Genomic DNA, 21,969 nt, shown 5'->3' with positions numbered 1-21,969 from the left:
AATTTTATGCTAATCTTCATGGAATTAACCAATGAGTAGTCTATGTTCGAGGCAGGTAGGTACCATTTACTCCTTTGAGAATAAACGACATGTTTATCATTGAAAGCATTCCTATTTGTCACTATGCAAATTTTGTCCCTATGAGAGATAACATGGATAAACTCTATAGATTCCTTACTGATGAAGATGCAAATTAGGAGACAATAGATGATGTACATGTAAGCTTTTTTTCATCATTATTGAATCTATATATCAAAGGCATGGCATTTCATTATTGCTTCAAAACGACTTCCTACTATGAAAACCAATAAAGTGGCGAAGGAATGTGTGATTTAGAATTATCGTATTCAAATCGGAAGACCTATTGATGTGGGTGCTTTAATTATAAAATATATTTTGGGTTTGATTATCAATTGATGAACTTATGGCCCGGGACATCATCTACCATATTCCTACTATGCAGCCAATCATAAGTATCTTTTAAAAGTTGGGAAAAAGTGCTTCTCCCTTGAAAGCCTATGAACCCAGAAGTTTGTTGCAACTACATAAGAAATGGGGAGGAGAACAATATGAATATTCTTATGGATCAATCATCTCAAAATTCATCACCTATTCAACCCTGCATTCCATATAGTTTTCATGATATTTTGAAAAGGATCAAGAAGTTAGATAAAGAGGTACAAAATATTATGAATTCAATTAGAAATATTTCTAATATATTTGATCATTTGGATTGGAGGATGAAGGAATAATTTGAACATATCGGGTGTGATTGTTTAAGAAAAATGCTTGGATTGAAGAAGATTTGATGGATGAATTTCATCACCGACCTTTTTACAACTTGTATATTCACTATCAATCCATGGGAAACATTCAAGAAGTTGAAAGTGAAGAAGATGTTTGAACTCATTTCAATACAGAATTCATAGTTATAAATACGTATGTGTGTTATGTGTTTCTGTTGGATTTCATTTACTTTTATTATGGAACCTTATATGTGTTATTTCTTAAATGTTTAATATTTTGGCTTCAGCGTTAATTTTGTTGGCTTGATTACAACAATGAATTAGATGTGTTGGCTTAAAAAATGTTTGTTTGTAATCGTTTGGATTTTATATAAATGTGAGTTTTGTGTTATTTGTTAAAATTTGTGTTAGAAAATTGTTTAATTATTAATATAAGTGTTTAATTAATTCATTTGGAGGTTGAAGTGGTGTGGTATGCAGCAGATTTCCAAAGAAAATTGAAATATGAAAATTTTTGTTGATGGCGCCTGAGGCGCAAGTTTCCCGAAAATGTCTAAAATTACCTAAAACAGTGAAAAAACACGTGTAAAATCCATTTTTACTACTTGAGTCGTCTCCTACCCCTAAACTAAGGCCGAAACTCAACCTAGGGCTTGCCATTTGGTGGATCTGAGGAGATTTGAAGGCTAAACAGTCTTGGATTCTATCTTCTCTTGGTAAGAGCTTCACGTTAACTTAGAATTTTTTTATTTTCACCATGAATTTTTTTTCACCTTTATTTTCACCATGAATTTTTCCTACATTATGGAAATCCAAAAATTTGAGTGTTTATTGAAGAATTTTAAAGAGAATCCATGGTGAAAAGTTTCTTACCAAATATTCCTACTTTTCGAGTTTGATTTTTGATATTATGAATTTAATTGGATTTTATGCAAATTTGTTTAGAAATTCCTATGGCTCCAATAGTAAAGAGAGGAAAACTTTCAGGAAATTTTGATTAGAGGCAATTCATAAATTTGAAGTCTTAGTACAATTATGGTACTATGATGGGGACCAGAAAATTGATTTAGGAATGTGCATTTTCAAACCCGAGAGGACAAATTGAAAGGTTGATAATTGTTGGGAAGTGGGAAACCTTTTGCTACTTCACTGCAGTAGCCATTGTTCATATGATTCGAGAGTTTTATGTCAATTTGTGGGTGACTATGGACGAGCACATTTATGTTCGAGGTAAACATGTTGAATTTACTCGTGAAAGTATAAATGCATTTTATGAGTTGCATAATGAATTTAATTGTGAGTTCATTGCTTTTGTGATTTCTATTTCATCACTTGATGAAGTAATTGTTTACCTTACTGATGGAAGGGGAGAATGAAATATTAAAAATACTCACAAATATAATTTCTTTAATTCCATGTTAAATGTTCAATCTAAAGCATGACATTACTTTATCTCTACAAATTTCTTCCAACTAATCACCTGAGTGAAGTAATTAAGGAAAAAGTAGTACTAAGTTTTTTTATTCAACAAATGAAAGGTATTGATATTGTTGCTCTCAAAGCATTGCTAGAAGTGGGACAGCTTGTTGTTTAGGATATCCTACCCTGATTTTCACTTTATGTGAATAATCAGGAGTAGAATTTGATAGAAATGAAGAAATGTTGAAACCACTATGCATAAATTTGAACCATTTGCTGGATCTAGAAGTGGAATTAGTGATAAATCCTCCACATCAACTGCGAGACCGTCTACTTTCGGCTCTGTTTCACTTGAAAATATTATGGAATAGTTAATGATTCAACAATTAGATCTCATAACAATGCAGAATAGAATAGGTGATTTGGAATCAAGAAATGCTCACAATGATGATTATCAAATTAGAAGAGTACAACATGACATTGCATATGAAGAGGCGATGGTTAGACTTCTGCGGGGTGATCATACTGTAGAGTTTCCTACATGCCCCAGCTTCACGTTTTATGTGCAAGATGAAGAAGAGGAAGAAGAAGAGGAAGAGGAAGAAGATGAGGAGGATAATGATGAGTAAAATTTATTGGGTTTTATTTGTTTTTATTTGTTGTTATTTATTTATTTTTATTGTTGATGATATAAGTTAGACAATTTATGTGTTTGGTTTGTGGACCTATTGAACTTGTTTGTATATGTATTGTATATGTAGCTGTAAATTGTCTGTAAATTGTGGATTTTTATTTCAGCATTGTTAGTTGCTTTAATTTATTGTTTATGTTTTTAAGTTACTTTTCCTAGCAAATCCTTTGATATATTATGTTTCATTTATTGATTTAAAGCCTGTACTTTTTAAATTAGTACCTGCTATATGTCAGAGCCAAGTTTCATATTTAGAATCCTCTACATGTTATTTTTATTTTTATGCATTTACTGTTTTCTTTCACCTACAAAATTTTTGTAATACGTGCTTTTCTTATTATTTAAAAACTTAAGTTTGGGGGAAATAAAAATTTATTTAAAAGAAGTAAACTAAATTTTATTTATTCTCAAATAACTATATTTTTAAAATTAATTAAACATGAACTTTGATAATGGAGTTTAACTTTAAATAACTATATATTTTTTTGAAAATACTATGGTAAATTTAAGCAAAAGATCTTTAATAATGAAGGTCAATTCTAGAGTTAAGATATTTAGTATGAAAGAATAAGAATATATTTTTCTATTTAAAGTAAAGAAAATTATATTTTTGAAGTATTAAAATCTTAGAGTTTCATATAAGAAGAAAAGAATGAAACTTTATGAAAAATCTTCAAAGCTAATATGAATTTATAAAGTGAAGGAAGCTAAGAAGTTTTAGCTTTAAGAAGAGGATAGTAAAGTTCAAAATTATTAAAGGTTATCTAGATATAGTAATCCTCACATGAAAAATAAAAATAATAATAAAAAAAAGAGAAAGGATTGAAAATGATCCTAAACAAAAGGAAAAAAAGATAAAATAAAAAAGAAAAGAAAATATGTGAGGAAAAGCTTGAGGAGATGTCTAATCAAAAATTGGCTTCACTTAAATCAACTTAAGGAAAAAGGCTTCATTACATTATCTAAACTTCTATCTGAGTATTAGCATCCTTACTAATAAAGTTTTCATGAAATTCTTTTTCATGCAGATATTCTTAGTATCTTTGATATGACAAATTATAATTCTTCTTGAAATGAATGGAGATTCAGGCATCTTAGACTTTATTACTAGGTGGTCTTATACTTGTAGTTTTAACCTAAGTTATTAAAAGTTTTTCTTAAGTTATACTATTATATTAATTAAAATAAATTATAGAATTTTATAAGTTAATTTTTGTCATAAGTCATATTTTTATGGGAAGTGAGAGGTTTGAAGAGAAGAGGTTGGCGTGAGAGATAATTCTTGGGATAAGAGAAGATTTTCTAATAAAGTTGTAAGAGGAGAGGCAATGTGAGAGATTTATTTATTACATTTCTAAGAGAGAATTGAGTGTAATTGTAAAGAGAGAAAATGCTTAAAGGGAACTTCAAGGGATTTACTTGAGGAGTGTTAGATAAGTTGTCTCTTTCATTTCCTTGATTTGTAAACTTATTTTTATATATAAAATCTATGTTTCTTTGTATCTTTCTCATGAATTTTGAGTAGTCTTCTTTATCGCTCTTTTTGTAAACTTATTTTTATATATAAAATCTATGTTTCTTTGTATCTTTCTCATGAATTTTGAGTAGTCTTCTTTATCGCTCTTCCTACAATGTGATATGGTTTTGTGAAGAATTAATTTTGTTATATATGGTCTTAAATGTCAATAAATTGTGATGATTTGAACTCTAATCTTCATTTACTTTTTGATCTAACCAATTAAAATGTTAAAATTTTTTGAGAAACATAAGATTTGAAAGGGTTATGTTTTTTGCAATAAGGTAAGAGTCACATTCAATTTCATGGGTGATAATGTAGTTCATGAGGTTGCACGTAAATAAATAAGGAAATATACTTTGATCATCGCATAATTGGAGATTTTAAGGTGACAGATTAAAATCCCTAATTTTGTTCAGTTATTTGGAACCTAATTAGAGATTGTGAGCCCCTAGGGGAGGGAGAAGTTAGAGCTCTAGAGTGGCATCCAGTATCCTCTCAACCTAACCACGAACTTAGGAACCAAACTCTGGATTAGTCAATATTCTTTATGTACTCTAAAAGTGTAAAGAATAGGACTGCTCTGATTTGGCATAATAAAATTTAATATTTATTTTAAATGATTTTAATTACTTCGCAATCCATAAACTCATTGTAAAGGGGAAGGATGCTTCCTTAAATTTGAACTCTTCATCACAAAACACTATTTAGTCTTTATAAGTTTACTTATGAAGTTTAGGAATTAGTTTAGTTAACTTAGTTCTTTTAACTAAATTTCATTTAGCATACAGTAAATTTACTTTAGATTTGTTTTGGTTACTTAAGTTTTATAGTTCGAATATTGTGTTTGACGTTATAACCATAAAAATTTCTAACTCCCTCTAGGATCGATACTTAAGACTCCATCAGACCCCTTTATTACTTAAGTGATACGTATACTTGTGTTATTATTACGGTTTGGCAGCTTAAAGATTTAAAACATAAAATTATTTATACTAAATTTATTGTTAATGGGATTTAACTGCATATTTACTGCTCGTGCTAGTGTGTGTGTATTGTAGTATTAAAAGATATTTACAATGCACCACATAAAACCACCACATCAATATGAAAAATAAATCCTAATACTTCACATCATAAGTACTACGCATGTATATGTATCTTTTCAAATAATATAGGATTTTTCTTAAAAACCCAGTATCGATCCCACGAGGATAGTTGAACTATTTAAATTGGCTTGTTAAACTCAAATGCAAGTTCTATTTAAATTATAGATTTAAAAGAAAATGAAATAATAACAATAATTAAGTCTAAATTAAAGCACATTAAAACAACTATAACTAACAACTTAATAAAAGTAATTTGAACGAGTTTGAATAATATGCAAAGATCTTTCCCCTAGCAATGAGATAATAACCTATGTAGGATTTGAATGAGTAAACATATGATGATAAAATATGATGATTTATTGTGACAAATAAGAGTATCCTTATTCTTTACCCCCTCCTAGTGCTAGCAAAGAATATTGACTAATTTAGATTTTTTCACCAGCTTGTGTAGTATTGATGAATAGATTCTGGCCTCTCACCCACAGATAACCCACCGTGTCCTGTGTATAAGACCTACTAGGGACCCTTACGATACAAACTCTAAATCAAATTTGAAAAAAAATCTAGTTTTTCACCCTAGAAACATCAATTCTATGCCCATCAAAACTTATCTCCTTATCTTTTTGAACTCCCACTTAGCTGATCACTACAGCTCTACCCAGAATGAAGTGTGACACTCACTAGTTAGGTGAAATCATAGCCCTTCTGAGTCCTTATGTTTCTCAACAAATTTGAACCTCACAAGTGGCCAATTTGTAAAGTCAATGAAAAATCAGTGAAAATGTCATAACAGCTTTTAAAAGTAAATAGAAATCTTTAAATCATTCTCATCCCACAAGATTAATTCCCAAGTTCAAGGAGAAAGAAATGGAACTACTCATAATTCATGGAGAATAAAACAAAAACACTAGAATAAAACAAAAACACTAAAACAAAAACACTAAATTTGTATTGAAATCCAAGTCATAGAAACAAAAACTTAAACGCAAATACAAAGTACCTTAAGAAACAGAGAATATGTCATCGCAACTTCTAAAAGTAAAAAAGAAATCTTAAAATCATTCTCATCCCACAAGATTAATTCCCAAGAGTTAGGAGAAAGAAAGGGAACTACTCAGAATTCATGGAGAATAAAACAAAAACACCAAATCTATATTAAAATACAAGTCTTAGAAATAAAAACTTAAACACAAATACAAAGTACCTTTTGACTTCTCCCCAACACAAATTCTGGAGTCACCTTGAAGAAATCTCCAAGCTCTTACTATTTTAACACAAAACACATTAAAACTTATACTTAAACACTATAGTGGGACTTCAAATGCAGTCAAAAAGTCCTCTATTTCATCTAAATTTTGTCCATATTAATTGATCTCTAAAAATAACCAAGGGTTGCTTCATACACCCCTTCAAAATTTGGCCAAATTCAATGGATCTTCTAGAAGGGTAGTTATTTGTGTTATAACATCAGTTTAGGTGCTATAGCGCATTTTGCACTATGAAGCCATACCATTTTGCACCAATTTTGCTCATTTTTCTCTCTTTTTCTTCAAATGTCCCTTCCATGTACTTGAAACCAAGAACATTCAAAATACATTCCATTAAAGTGCAATATCATTAAAAATATGAATGAAATGATCATAAAATGTGCACTAAAAATTGGTAATTCTAAGGTGGATCACCCTCAAGTACACAGATTTTCTTAACTCCAAAAGATTGCCAAGAACTTGGCCTAAATCTTATTTATAGGCTAATATAAATAAATGAAATGATTTAAAAAAATAGATAATAAGTCTTCACACTAAGGGTACTATACAAGTATACGTATCATTTCAAGTAATATAGGATTTTTCTTAAAAATCTCAGTATCGATCCCACGAAGAAAAATAGAAATTTTTAGTAATGACTTGTAAAACCACTATCTAAATTGAAGATAAATATAATAGGAAAGCAATATCAAAATGTTGGTAACAGTTTGACAATAAATTTAGGTAGAAAATAAGAACAAAGTTTAGAAGACTAGCAAATATTAAAAGACTAAAAAAGTTTTAAGAAGTAATAAAATTTAAAAGAGAATTTGAATGTTATAAGAAGATCTTTGCACTTGCAAAGAGATGTTAATCAGTGTAGGATTTGAAGGATGGAAAAGATAAAATGATGTATTATACCAAATAGGAGCATCCCTATTATTTACCCCATGTTGGTGGTAGCAAAGAACATTAGCTAGCCTAGTGTTTTTCACCAGTTTGTGTAGTAGTGTTGTGTAAATTCTGACCTCTCACTTCCAGATTACCCACCATGCCCTCTCTATAGAACTTACTAGGGACCCTTACGATCCAAAATCTACACCAATTTGATAAAATAATCTAGTTGTCACCATAGAAACACTAATTCTATGTCAATCAAAACTTTTTTCCATATCTATTTGCAATCTCTCTCAGGTGATCGCAATTGCTCTACCCAAGTTAAAATGTGGCATTCATAAGTTAGTGTAATCATAGCCCTCTCGGGTCATTGTGTTTCTTAATAGATTTTAACAATACAAATGGCCAGTTTGCAAAGTCAATGAAGAACTTATGAAAAAACCGTCACAATGTTTAAAAAAAATAAAACGAGATCTTTAAATCATTCTCATCCCACAAGATTAATCCACATCTACAAGGAGAAATAAAGGGAACTACTAAGAATTCATGGAGATAAAATAAAAACACATGATTTGTATTGAAAGCGAAGTCTTATAACAAAAATTTAAACATAAATAGAAGATACTTATCTTTATGTCTTCTCCCCAAGAAAATTTTGAAGTCTCCTTGAAGCAATCTCCAAAATCTTACATAAAACAAAGACTCTAACTCACTCACTCCCACACTAAATCCTTCAAAAAGTCTTCTCCAAGCCTTCCAAAATTCTTCTCCAAAACACCCAAAACTTCCTTATTTTCGTCCAAAATTTGGTCATATTAATAGATAACTAAAAGTCACCAAGGGTCACTTCAAGCAGCCCTTCAAAATTTGGTCAAATTCAATGGATATTCTACAAAGTTGGTTACTAGCACTACAGCGCTAGTCTGGGGCGCTGGAGTGCCCAATGCGTCGATAAGTGGCACAATTGTGCCAAAGGTGGCGCTTTGGCTCCATAAAAAATCTTTCCTTTTTGCTCCATTTTGTCCTCATTTTCTCTAAATGTCTATTCCATGGATCCGAAAACAAAAAACTTGCAAAATATCTTCCTTTAAAGTGCAATGTCATCAAAAATATGCATAAAATGAACATGAAATGTACACTAAAAATATATAATTTTTTTGTGGATCAATTTCACCAAACTTAAATGTTACTTGTCCTCAAGTAACTTCTTTTACTATATAAAAAGTTATAACTTATAGTTGTGAATTTTACTTAAATATTTCTATAGTTTTTGTCCTATAAATGCAACAGTGAAACTTTAGAAAAAATTTTCAATAACTCGGGTTAAACTAATGTTTGAATATCTATTTTTTAAGTCCAAGAGTTCTGATTTCTTATTCATTTCAAGAATAACTGCAATTTGTAATACTAAGGAAGCTTATAGGAATTACAAGAAAAAAAATTTCATGAGAACTCTGCTAGTAAGGATGCTAATACTTCATAAATGTAAATAAGTCCCTTTCCTTAAGATGATTCAAGTGAAGCCAATTTTTTATTAGGCATCTCCACAAGCTTCTCCTCACATATTTTTCTTTTTTTGCTTTTTTTTTTCTTTTGATTTTTCTTTTCTTTTTCTTTTAGATCATTTTTAATCCTTTTTTTTGTTTCATGACATGTGAGGATTACTAAATCTGCATAGCCTTTAATGATTTTGAATTTCACCATCCTCTTATTAAAGTTAAAAACTTCACACATTTCCTTACTTGATAAAAGTATATTAGCTTTGAAAAAGATTTTTCATAAAGTCTCAATTCTTCCTTTTAAGTGTAAATCTAAGATCTTTAATATATTCAAAAATACAATTTTCCTTACTTTAAATTGTAAAAGCATAATCTTATACTCTTATATAAATTATCTTAACTCTAAAACTAAAATTTATTATTACAAACTTTTACTTAAGCCTTCTATGACATTTATAAAATAAAAAATATAGTTATCTAAAGTTCACCCAACTTACCATAGTTTATGTTAAATTAATTTTTGAAAATATAGTTTCTTGAGGACAAATAAAATTCAGTTTCAAAAAAAAATTTCTCCCTTCCTCCAAACTTAAATTTTTAATTAATTTAAAATAATGCAGTTCATAATAAGCATGAAGAAAAAGAAAAAATTTGAAAGTTCTAATAGGTACAAGTAATAAAAATAGGTGTTGAGCAGTAATAAATCTAAATTTAGCCCGTATAATAATAAAAGCACAAGTAAAAGACTAGTCTAGCACACTGATAATATATACTGGAGCAAAAAGTAAATAGTAAAAAAGTAGAGTAAAAGGAAATGCAACACAAAATTCAAAACAAATGTACTCCCTAAGTTCTAAAAAAGGTACAAACAGAACATTCCAAAAAAAGTATAATTAAAAATCTAAATATAATAATTAAAATAAAAGAAAATCAACAACCTATTCATCTTCCTCCTCCTCCTCCTCATCATCATCATCACTAAGATCTACATACTAATCCATCTCTCCACTCTGATATGGTGTAAATCTAGGGCATTTAGGAAATTCCATTGAATAATCTCCCATCATGTATCTCTCCATAGCCTCATGATAAGCAATATAAACTCAACTCTCCTCTACAACTCTCCTCTAACTCTCCTCTACATATACTCATCATTATGGTCCATATGTGCTTCTAAACCCTTCTCTTGATTCTATAATGTAAAAATGTCTCCTTAGTTTATAAATAAGTGCTCAATTACAATATCCGATGAATAAGTCTCAGAAGTGGAAGGTCTAGAGGTTGATGTAGAAGGAATGCCAGAACCTTCACTCCTAGATCTTGGACCAGTATGCTTTCAATAAATTTTCAAATTTATTTTTCCAATAGACTTATGAGGTGGTAAGGTTTCCTCCCATGTCTCATACTTAACTCCAAATAGATTGTACATGGTGGAAATAAGAGAAGGTTGACCCAAACCTCCAGTAGTTCCTCCTTTAGAAGAAATGATCATATTATTGTAAACGATAAAGCCAATAGCAATAGGTTTCTTCTTTTGAATGCAGTAATTCAAAGTGACTCTATCTCGGGTTACCTCACTAAAATGATTAGTTGGAAGAATTCTACCATAAATAAAGTAATGTCAAGCATGAAAATGAATGTTAAGCTTTGAAAACAAAAAGTTAACTTGACTTCCATTCTTTATCTTCCAAATGTCGTTACCATCAGTCAAAAATCCCATAATTTCATCCAGTTCAACGTTAGAAGGATTAAATTCTGAATAGAAGCAGGTAGGAACACTATGCAGCTTGTAAATATGATTAATACAAATATGGTTGATATCAACATATTGCCCTCAAACATAAACCAAATCTTTTGATTCATCAAGAAGGTTGTCATAAAGCTCATGAACCACAGAAATCACAACAATGACAATGAAATATCAAAAGTTCTCTCACTATCGTTCAGCAATCAAATATTCAATAGTTCCTCCAGGACAAAGAAAACTTCGCTTTGCAATCAAATTTTTAGATTGCAGATCTCCATAGCTGTCCTGAGCTTTCGAACTAGAAAATTTCTTGCTATTGAAACAGGTTTTCCTCTACCCCTCTTCATTTTAGGAGCCATGTGAAATCAAGAGAAGATGAAATCTAAAGTTTGAAGCCTCAACTCCAAGCCAATCAAGCATATATTCAAGCCCTAGGGGAGCAAGTTGCAAAATAGGGGAGGAAGAAGACAAACCAAGGTAAAATAGTGGTACAAACTAGTGGTTTGATGCTATAAACAAGTTTCAAGTTGGTTTGGTGCTATTGCACTGATTTATGGCGCCATGCTTTGCTTGATGAGTGGCACTATAGCACCCAATAGTGGCGTTATGGCGTCATTCAAACTTATTAAAATTTTGGAAATTTTTGTATATTTTGAAAGAGCAAGGCAAAACTAAGATTTCTACTCTCCAATATATCATTTTTAACGGTCATTTTGAATGTTGTTGAGTTCGTCGTTATTCCAAAATTTAAGTGCGCAACTTTAAATTCAAACACATAAGACCAACTTTTCACACCATAACAGAACTTATTTTCTTATATTAATAATAAAATTAATACATACAAAACAATAAAGTCTTAATTAAATGTCAATACAATCATAAACAAATATTTAAGAAGTGCTAGAGCCACAATAAAGAGCAAAGTGAGCACACCGCACATAAACACTTAATACTAACAGATTTTCACATAATCCAACACCTAAGAGTAGTTATGCTCAGTGTTGTCCCCCACCTTTTCACCCTCCAAATAAGTACGATAAAAAAGATGGTAGATTGGATCACGAGGAAAATCTTGAGCAACCTTATCATCAATCCATTTGTTGTCTTCATACGTTCTTACCTGATATCCTTGGAAACACGTCAAATGTTTGAATTTGAGTTTCAACTGCCACTCCAAGTGCTTGTACTTGTGATACATATCACTTAACATTTTGGGGAGATGAGATAACTCCTCTTCAATATTTTCATGTTTATCTATAATTCGCTCCAAACTTAATGCAAGAAATCCATTGAAGCAGGTTTGAGCATCCTTATGTGTCATCTTCTTGTCTTCAAACCATCCATTGCTACTACTCTCCATTGCTCTCTAAGTATGAATTTTCTACTCTCAAGTCTCTCAAGAATGTTTAGAACTGTGAAGGGATGCCTCCATTCCCATTATAGGGAGTGTTATAAAGAAGAAGAGAGAAGAAGAAGGCAAAAAACTGAGTTTGGGTTGTTTATGGGAGTTATTCAAATTGTGGTGCTATGACGCTAAATCTGGTGTTATAGTGCCAAACTAACTTTTTCAAATGTCAAATTTCTTTCATTTCCTCCTCATTTTCATTAATAAAATAATTTTATGTGTTGTCTTAATCATGTAAGACTCAATATCACTTCATAAACTCATCATAACAATAATCACTAAACAAAGCAAACCACACTGATAACTAAGCATTGCCCCCACAAAGTGCTTAGTTTAACATCATCAGCCCAACTTATCCAATATTTTTCTCCAGTTGACCCAACCTTAGAATCTCCTCAAATGTAGGACTATCTCCACTTATATAAGCTTTTAATCTATGTCCATTTACCTTAAATATTCTCCCTGTTTTAAGATCTTCAATATCAGCAACAGCATATGGATAAACTCTTACCATAATAAATGACCCTAATCATCTAGAAGTAAGTTTTCCTGGAAATAATTTTAATCTTGCATTGTATAATAAAAATTTTTGTCCAAGCTCAAAATGCTTTTTTTAAATTCTTTAATCATGCCTCATTTTCATTTTCTCCTTACAAATTTTGGCATTCTCATAAGATTTATTTCTTATCTCATCAAGTTCATTTAATTGTAATATTCTTTTCTCACGAGCATCTTTCAAATTATAATTAAATTATGTAGCGTCCCAATAAGCTTTATGCTCCAATTAAACTGGAAAATGACAAGTTTTTCCATATAAGCGCCTATATGGTGACATTCCTATAGAAGTTTTGTAAGCAGTCTTATAGACTCATAATGCACTATCAAGTCAAGTTGACCAATCTTTCCTATTAGGATTTAGAGTTTTTCTAATATTCTCTTAATTTCACGATTGGCTACTTCTACTAAACCGTTGGTTTAAGTGTGGTAGGATGTTATGCTTAATCCCATACATTTGAGTTAATGTTTCAACTATTTTATTCTTAAAATGACTTCTCTCATCTGTAATGATTACTCTAGGCATTCTAAATCTTATAGAAATATTTTTCCTCAAAAATTTTGCAACACTCATAGCATCACAACAAGGTAAAGCAACTGCTTTAATCCATTTAGAATCATAATCCACAGCAATCAAAATATAAATTTTTTCATAAGATGGTATAAATGTTCTCATAAAATTTAATCCCCAAACATCAAAAATTTCAACTTCCATAGTAAAATTTAGGGGCATTTCATTTCTTTTGGAAATATTGTAGACTCTTTGACATTTATCACATGATTTTATGTGGGTACTAACATCTCTAAAGAACGTAGGCCAATAAAATATAGATTGTAAAATCACAAATGCAATTTTATCAACCCCAAAATGTCCCTCAAAATCTAATTTATGACATTTTTGCATAATTTCTTAGGTTTCTTCTATCAACGCACATCTTCAAATAACTAAATCCTTACATTATATATATAAATAAGGGTCATCCCAATAATAAAATTTTGCATCATTTATGAACTTTTTAATTTGATGGCTATCTAATCCATAGGGTAAAATATTATTAAGTAGTTAACTTTATCAGCATACTACGAAATTTGTCATTCATTAATTTCATATAGTCGTTCATCAGGAAAATTTTCAATAATTTCATCATTAATGTTAAAATTATTTTCATGTTCAAGCCTTGACAAATGATCAACTATCTGATTTTCAGTACCCTTCCTATCCAGAAGTTGAAAAACAAATTGTTGCATCAGAATGACCCATCTAATTAATCGTGCTTTTGCATCCTTCTTCATCATTAAATATTTTATAGCAGAATGATCAGTATGCATAATACATTTAACTCTAATAAGATAAGTATGAATTTATCAAAAACATACACTATAGCTAATAATTTCTTTTAAGTAGCAGTTTTATTAATTTGAGCCTCATTAAAGAGGTTTTATTAACATAGTATACTACTTTAAAAATTTTGTCGTATATTTTCCTTAAAACGGCCCCTATAACACAATCACTAACATTACACTTTAATTCAAAAAAAATTTTCCAATTAGGTGAAATAATAATAGGTGCAGCAATTAATTTTTCTTTTAATAAATGGAAGACATTCAAGCATTCGTCATTAAAATCAAAATCAGTGACTTTTTCAAAAAAAAAATGACATAAACGCTTGGAAACTTTTGAAAACTCTTTAATATAATGCTTGTAGAAACTAACATGTCCCATAAAACTTCTTACCCCCCTTACAGTTGTAGGAGGTGGTTTGTCGGATCTACTTCCATGCCTTTCTCCAAAATCTTATGTGTGACACAACTCCTCCTGCAACCATAAATTGAGAGCTGGAAAGTGGTTTGTTTCTTCACGACATTTTAGAACTCTTATTAAATGATCTAAACATGAATTAAAAGAGCTCCAAAAATTGAGAAATCATCCACAAAAATTTCAATTCCTTTCTCAGTTAAATCACAGAAAATTGACGTTATACATTTTTGAAATGTTGTAGGTGCATTATATAATCCAAATGACATTCTTCTAAAAGCAAAAATTTTATATGGACTAGTAAATGTTGTCTTATCTTGATTCTCAAGAGCAATGGGTATTTTGTGGTATCTGGAATATCCATCCAAAAAGCAAAAACAGCGGTGTCTAGTAGGTCTATCCCACATTTGATCCAGAAAAGGTAAGGGAAAGTGATCTTTTCTAGTGGCGGTGTTCAACTTTCTATAGTCAATACAGATTTGTCATCTAGTGAGTTGTCTTATTACAATTAGTTCATTATTTTCATTTACAACTATTGTCACTCCCCCTTTACGAAGAACACAATGAACAGGACCAACACATGAACTGTCTGAAATAGGATAAATAGTTCCCGCATCCAACCACTTTAAAATTTCTTTCTTAATAATTTTTTTTTCCTTAAAGGATTGAATCTCCTTTGAGGATCAGCCCTAGGATTATGATTATCTTTTAATAAAATTTTGTGCATATAGATTGAAGGGCTTATTTCCTTAATATCAGCTAATGTTCATCCAAAGGCTTTCTGATGATTTTTCATTGTCTCCAATAATTTTTCTTCTTGGTCTACAGTTAAACCTGAGGATATAATAGCCCGTAATGTAGATGAGTTCCCAAAAAATGCTTACTTTAAATGAGTAAGGAGAACTTTCTTCTCTCAAGTTCAGGAGATTTTTCAATAGAAGGAATCAGATGTTTACCATTTTCAGTAGTATCTAAAATTTCAAAGTTTTCCGGAACTTAATTTGAATTCTCAGTATTTATCTCATTTAATTTATCTTCAAAATCACTTTCAGTTTCACTTTCTAGTTCTTTTTGATCTGATAAGACTTCATTTTTTTATTTGATGTGACTTCACATCTTTCTTGGTAATGCTTAGCAATCATATAATCAATAATGTCCATTCTGCAACATTTACCATATTTTCCTTTATCAGGATACTTTATTGATTTAAGCATATTAAATGTAACTTCCTGGTCATTAACTCTCAAGATTAATTCTCATTTCTGCATATTAATCATTGCACGTTCAGTAGCAAGGAAAGGTTTCCTCAAAATGATATGAATTTCTTTATCTTCTTTCATATCTAACACAATAAAATCAACAGAGAAGATAAATTTATCCACTTTAACCAACACGTCTTCTATAACCACTTTAATATAAGTAATAGATCCATCAGCAAACTGTTAGGTTACAGTAGTGGGAGATATCTCTCCTTAACCTAACCTTATATATATATTAATGACATGAGATTAATGCTTACTCCTAGATCACATAAAGTTTTTCCACAATTTTTCTCTAATTGCACAAGGTATGGTAAAATTACCAGGATCTTTAAGTTTTTGGGGAAGCTTCTTATGAATTATTACACTACATTCTTCACTAAGTGCAACAGTCTTATAATCTTCAAACTTACTTTTTTTATTTAAAACTTCTTTCATAAATTTGGTATAACTTGGCATCTGCTTCAAAGCTTCTGCAAAATGAATATTAATTGTAAACTTCTTAAATATCTCAAAAAATCTTGAAATTCATTGTTCCAAATTTTCCTGTTTAAGTCTTTGAGGAGAACGAGGTGGTGGACCTAATTTACTCTTAGTTGGAGAGACAGGTTGTTCTACTTCCTGAAGAATAGTTTCCTCAGGTTTTTTAGTTTCAGAATTTTCTCTCCCAGCAATATCTTTTGGAAATCCAACATTTAATTCCTTTCCACTCCTTAGTTGGACAACTTTAACTTATTCTTGTTTTTTATTTTTATCTTTAGGATTGATCTTAAAATTACTAGAAAGTGTTCCCTGTGGCTTATTGCTAAGTGCGTTAGCAATTTATCCCAGTTGATTCTCAATTTTTTTAATAGCAGGTCTTTTGACTTTATAATTGATTACTCATTTGTAACACTGCTTCTTCTACAAACAACTTCTTCTCCTTAACTTGTTGTTTACTACTAAACCTAGGAGGATAAGTATGTCTATAATTAGAATTACTCAGGTTGTTCTAGTTTCCCAATGGGTTTATTTGATTGTTCTCTCATTATTGACTTTCGCCACTAGAATTATTGTTCCAGATAAAATTAGGATAGTTTTTCAAACCTGTTTGTAATAGTTAGAATATGGTTTATTATTTTGATTAATATCATTTATAGTTTTTAATGAAATATGAGAATCGATCATTTGTCTTAATGAAATTTCTTCAATCACATGGGGTGTTTGAGAAAATTTCATTCCAATTTGGTCTATTTTCTTACATAATGCAGCAACTTGAGATGCAACCATTGAAATAGCATCATTACCATGAATATTGGATACTTTCTTTAGATTTACCCTTTCAAAGGGACATTGAAAATTGTCTGTATCCATCTCTTCAATTAATGAATATGCTTCATCAAATGGTTTAAACATTAATGAACCTCCAACATCTATGATAGATCTAAGCGATCCTACTATCTCATTATAAAAGTTTGAATGATTAACCGGTATGGTAGAGCATGATGTGGATACTTTCTAAGGAGTTCCTTAAATCTTTCTCAAGCTTCATATATTGACTTTCGTTCATACTGAGTAAAACAAATAATATCATTTCTAAGCTTAATAGTTTTTTAAGGAGGAAAATGCTTAACAAAAAATTTTTGTGCTAAATTCCCCCCAAGTGCTAATAGATTCAGGTGCTACTGAATTTAACCACATTTTTGTTTTATTCCATAAGTAAAAAGGAAAAAAGTCTAAGTCTGACAGCATTGTTTTATACGCCATCATGTTTAAATGTAGCAAATAGTTCTAGAAAATTTGCTAAATGTAAATTTGGATCCTCAGATGGTGTTTTCCCAAATTGATTATTTTGTACCATTTGTATAATTGCATGTTTAAGTTCAAATGATTTAGTCGCTACAGCAAGGTTTTGAATACCTAAATGAGTTTCATCTGCTGTAGGGTTTGCATAATCCCTTAAAGACCTTTGTAAATTATAATCTTCATTTTTCAGTATTTTGAATCTCAATGTTATTTTGTTATATGTTTGTCATTTCTTGAAAATTGTGAAATCCTTTTTATCTTCAATTTTTTCTTATTGTTCATTTTAATTTAGAATCGTAGGACACTAAACCTTCAGATCTCAAAATATGCATGTAAAAGATAAAATTTTAGAAAAAAAATCAACTCAAACAAAATAAAAATAGTTAAAAATTTCTAGATTTTTTTATTTTTCAATTTTTTTGGATTTTTGGGGTTTTTCAAATTTTAAATGCTTTTTGAAAATTAAAAAGTACCAAAATTAATTTTTAATTCTCCTAAAAAAATCTATAATTCAAATATAATTCTTTAAGTCAATAAATTTCATTGCTCTCCCAAGAAATGGTGCCAAAACTTGATACAACCCGCAACTACGCAGATTTTCTTAACTCCAAGAGATTGCCAAAAACTTGGCCCAAATTATATTTAGTGACTAGCTTGAATAGATGAAATGATTTAGAAAATACATAATAAGTTTTCACACTAAGGGTACTATACAAGTATACATATTGTTTCAAGTAATATAGGATTTTTCTTATTAACCCCAGTATTGATCCCACGAGGAAAGCAAAAATTCTTAATAATGACTTATAAAACCTCTATCTAAATTACAAATAAACATGATAGGAGAACAATATCGAAATATTGGTAACAGTTTAACACTAAATTTAGGTAGAAAATAAGAACAAAGCTAAAAAAACTAGCAAAGATTAATAATAAACTAACAAAGTTTATAAGACTCATAAAATTTAAAAAAGAGTTTGAATTTTATAAAAAGATCTTTCCCCTTGCGAAGAGATATTAATCAGTGTAGGATTTGAATTATGAAAAAGATAAAATGATGTATTGTGACAAATAGGAGCATAATTATTCTTTACAACCTCTCAATGCTTACAAAGAACATTGGTTAACCTAGAATTTTTTACCAGCTTGTGTAGTAGTGCTGAGTAGTTTCTTGCCGCTCACTTCCAGATTACACATTGTGCCCTATCTATAGGTCCTACTAGGGACCCTTATGATCCAAACTCTAGACCAAATTGATAAAAGAATGATAAAAGAATCTAATTAAGAATCTAATTTGTCACCCTAGAAACATTAATTCTATGCCCATCAAAACTTATCTCCCTATCTATTTGCACTCCCCCTCAGGTGATCGCGACGGCTCTGCCCAAGTTGAAAGGTGGCAATCACAAGTTGGTTAAATCATAAATCTCCCGTGTCATTATATTTCTCAACGAATTTTAAGAATACAAATGGCCAGCTCGCAAAGTCAATGGAGAATCGATGAAGATACCGTTACAATGTTTAATAAAAAATAATAAGAGATATATAAATCGTTCTCATCCCACCAGATTAACTCCCATATGGAAAGAGAAAGAAAGGGAACTACTCAAAATTCATGAAGATAAAATAAAAACACATGATTTGTATTGAAAGCCAAGTCTTACATTAAAAGCATAAATACAAATACAAGATACTTATCTTTATGTCTTCTCCCCAAGAAAATCCTGAAGTTTGCTTGAAGCAATCTCCAAACTTTTACACAAAACAAAGACTCTCACTCACTCTCACACGCACACACACATTAAAACCTTCAAGAAGTCTTCTCTAATCCTTCCAAAAGTCTTCTCCAACACATCCAAAACTTTTCTATTTTCGTACAGAATTTGGCTCTATTAATAGATAACTAAAAATCACCAAGGGTCACTTCAAGACCCTTTCAAATTTTGGTCAAATTCATTAGATATTCTAGAAATTTGGTTACTGGCACTATAGCACCGATCTGATGCACTATAGCGCCTTATGCGCTCGATAAGTGGTGTTATGACACCATACAAAATCTTTTATTTTTGCTCCATTTTGTCCTCACTTTCTCTAAATGTCCATTACATATACCTGAAATAAAAAATATTAAAAAGATCTTCCATTAAAGTGAAATATCATAAAAAGTATACATAAAATGAGCATGAAATGTACACTAAAAATAGGTAATTTTTAGGTGGATCACTCTTCCCTTTTTCATACTTTACTTTTCTTTTCTTTTTTTCTCTTTTCATTTTCTTTTCTTTTGCTTTTTCTTTCAGAATTTTTTTAATCCCTACTATTTTAGGTGAGGATTATTATATATGGATAGGTCTTTAATGATTTTGAATTTCACTATCCATTTTCTAAAGTCAAAAACTTATTTTCTATCCTTAACTTAAGATCTTGCATTAGTTTTTGAAAAAAAAAATTCATAGAAACTAAATTCTTTAAGAAGTATTATTTTCAAAATCCTTCATTTTTTGAAAATTCAATTTTTCCTACAATAAATAGTAAAATCATTTCCTTAATGTTTTCTACTAAATATCTTATATATAGTTTCATTCTTTTTACCAACTTTTCTACTAAGTTCTTCTATATCATTCCTAAAAAAAAGTTTTAGAATCCTAAAGATAAGACGACATACCATAGGTTATTTTAAAATAATGACATTGAGGAAAAATAAAGCTAAATTTTTGAATTTTTTTCTCCCTCCCCAAAACTTAAATTTTTAATAGGATAAAAAATTCAATGTAGAAATATGAGTAGAAAGATAATAATAAATACAAATTATAAAATTGACCTTTTATACAGGGTTTTAACATGAAAATATGCATATCCAAATTAAAAAGGCAAGTGTATAGCAGTAAGTAATGTTTCATTAAACATGATATGTCAGAATAATTTGCTAAGTAAAAGACACCACCAGACATAAGAATAAATTTAAAAATAGATAGTAGTGTAGTAAAAACAAACAGAAAACAATACACCAGCACAAATAATAAATCATGACAAATCTATAGAAATACAACTACTACCACAGACACAACAGTAAACTACTTCCAACAAAAATAAAGATACAACTACTCCTCATTCTCATCATCATCATTATCCTCCATTTGGGTCTAGGGTTCATAATTTGGAAATGGAGGACTAGATGGAAACTGGATATCCTGATTTCCTTAAAGAAAACTCACCAGAGAAGCATTGAAACTCGTATCATAATCATGTTTGAGTTTCAAATATCCCTGAACGTGATCAAGCTTATCATCAATATCGATCACTTTACCTTATAGATATGTAATATCACACTCCAGTGCCTGATAATAACTATGAAATTCATCCAGAGTGGTTGAAGGGTGAGCAACAGTACCCAAGATAGATTGTCTTAAAGTGGAGGTAGAAGAAATATCTGAAATTCCACCCCTTGACTTCAATCCAGCATGTAGCTCAAATACATGCACATTAGTCCTGCTAATGGGTTTAAGAGGTTGTAAGAGCTCTTCCTATCTCTCATATCCTACCCTTGATTGCTGGCATAAAGCAAAAATTAGGGCACAGTATCCTAACCCTCAAGTTGTTCCACCTTTAGAAGAAATGAGGATATTTTGATAAATTAGAGAGCCAATATTTATAGATTTCATTTATTGAATGCAAAATATCAAGACTGCTCTCTCCTTCATAACCTCACTAAGATGATTGGTAGGAAGAAGTCGTGCGGAAATGAAATAGTTTCATGCATTGGAGGGTGCATTTAACATTGAGGCAGAGAATTTTACCTTGTGGTCATTCTTAATTTTCCAAACTCTTCTACTGTCAGTCAAAAATAAATTAACCTCATCCAACTATGACTCAATAGGCTCAAATGAAGAATAATTGTAGTTTGGTATATCCAGTACCTGGTAAAGAGTGTTGATCCGCTCTAGTGTAAACTCTACACTTCTTTCTTGAACAAATATCTTATCATGAAAGGCTTTTCGGAGGTTAGCGTAAAATTCCCATACAATAGAGATAACTGCTATAGCAGTAAAGTAGCAGAAGATTTCCCAATGTCAGGTCACAAATAAACTTTCAACAGCTACTCAGGGATTGAAGAAATCTCACTCTTGAATAAGCTTTTTAGAATTGATTTGATCATCATAAATGTATTGAGCTTTTATATTGGCAAATTACTTAAAATTAAAGGCATCTTTTCCTTTCCCCTCTTCATCTTAGGAGCCATGATAATTCTATAAATTCATAATAATTCCAAATAAATTCTAAATAAAAGTTCTATGAACTCATAAAATCAAAATCAAAGCTAAGAGACTTCACACCATG

Source organism: Phalaenopsis equestris, unplaced genomic scaffold (assembly GCF_001263595.1).
Source record: "Phalaenopsis equestris unplaced genomic scaffold, ASM126359v1 Scaffold218652, whole genome shotgun sequence".
In the NCBI taxonomy this organism is placed as follows: domain Eukaryota; kingdom Viridiplantae; phylum Streptophyta; class Magnoliopsida; order Asparagales; family Orchidaceae; genus Phalaenopsis; species Phalaenopsis equestris.
This window is presented reverse-complemented; position numbering follows the sequence as displayed.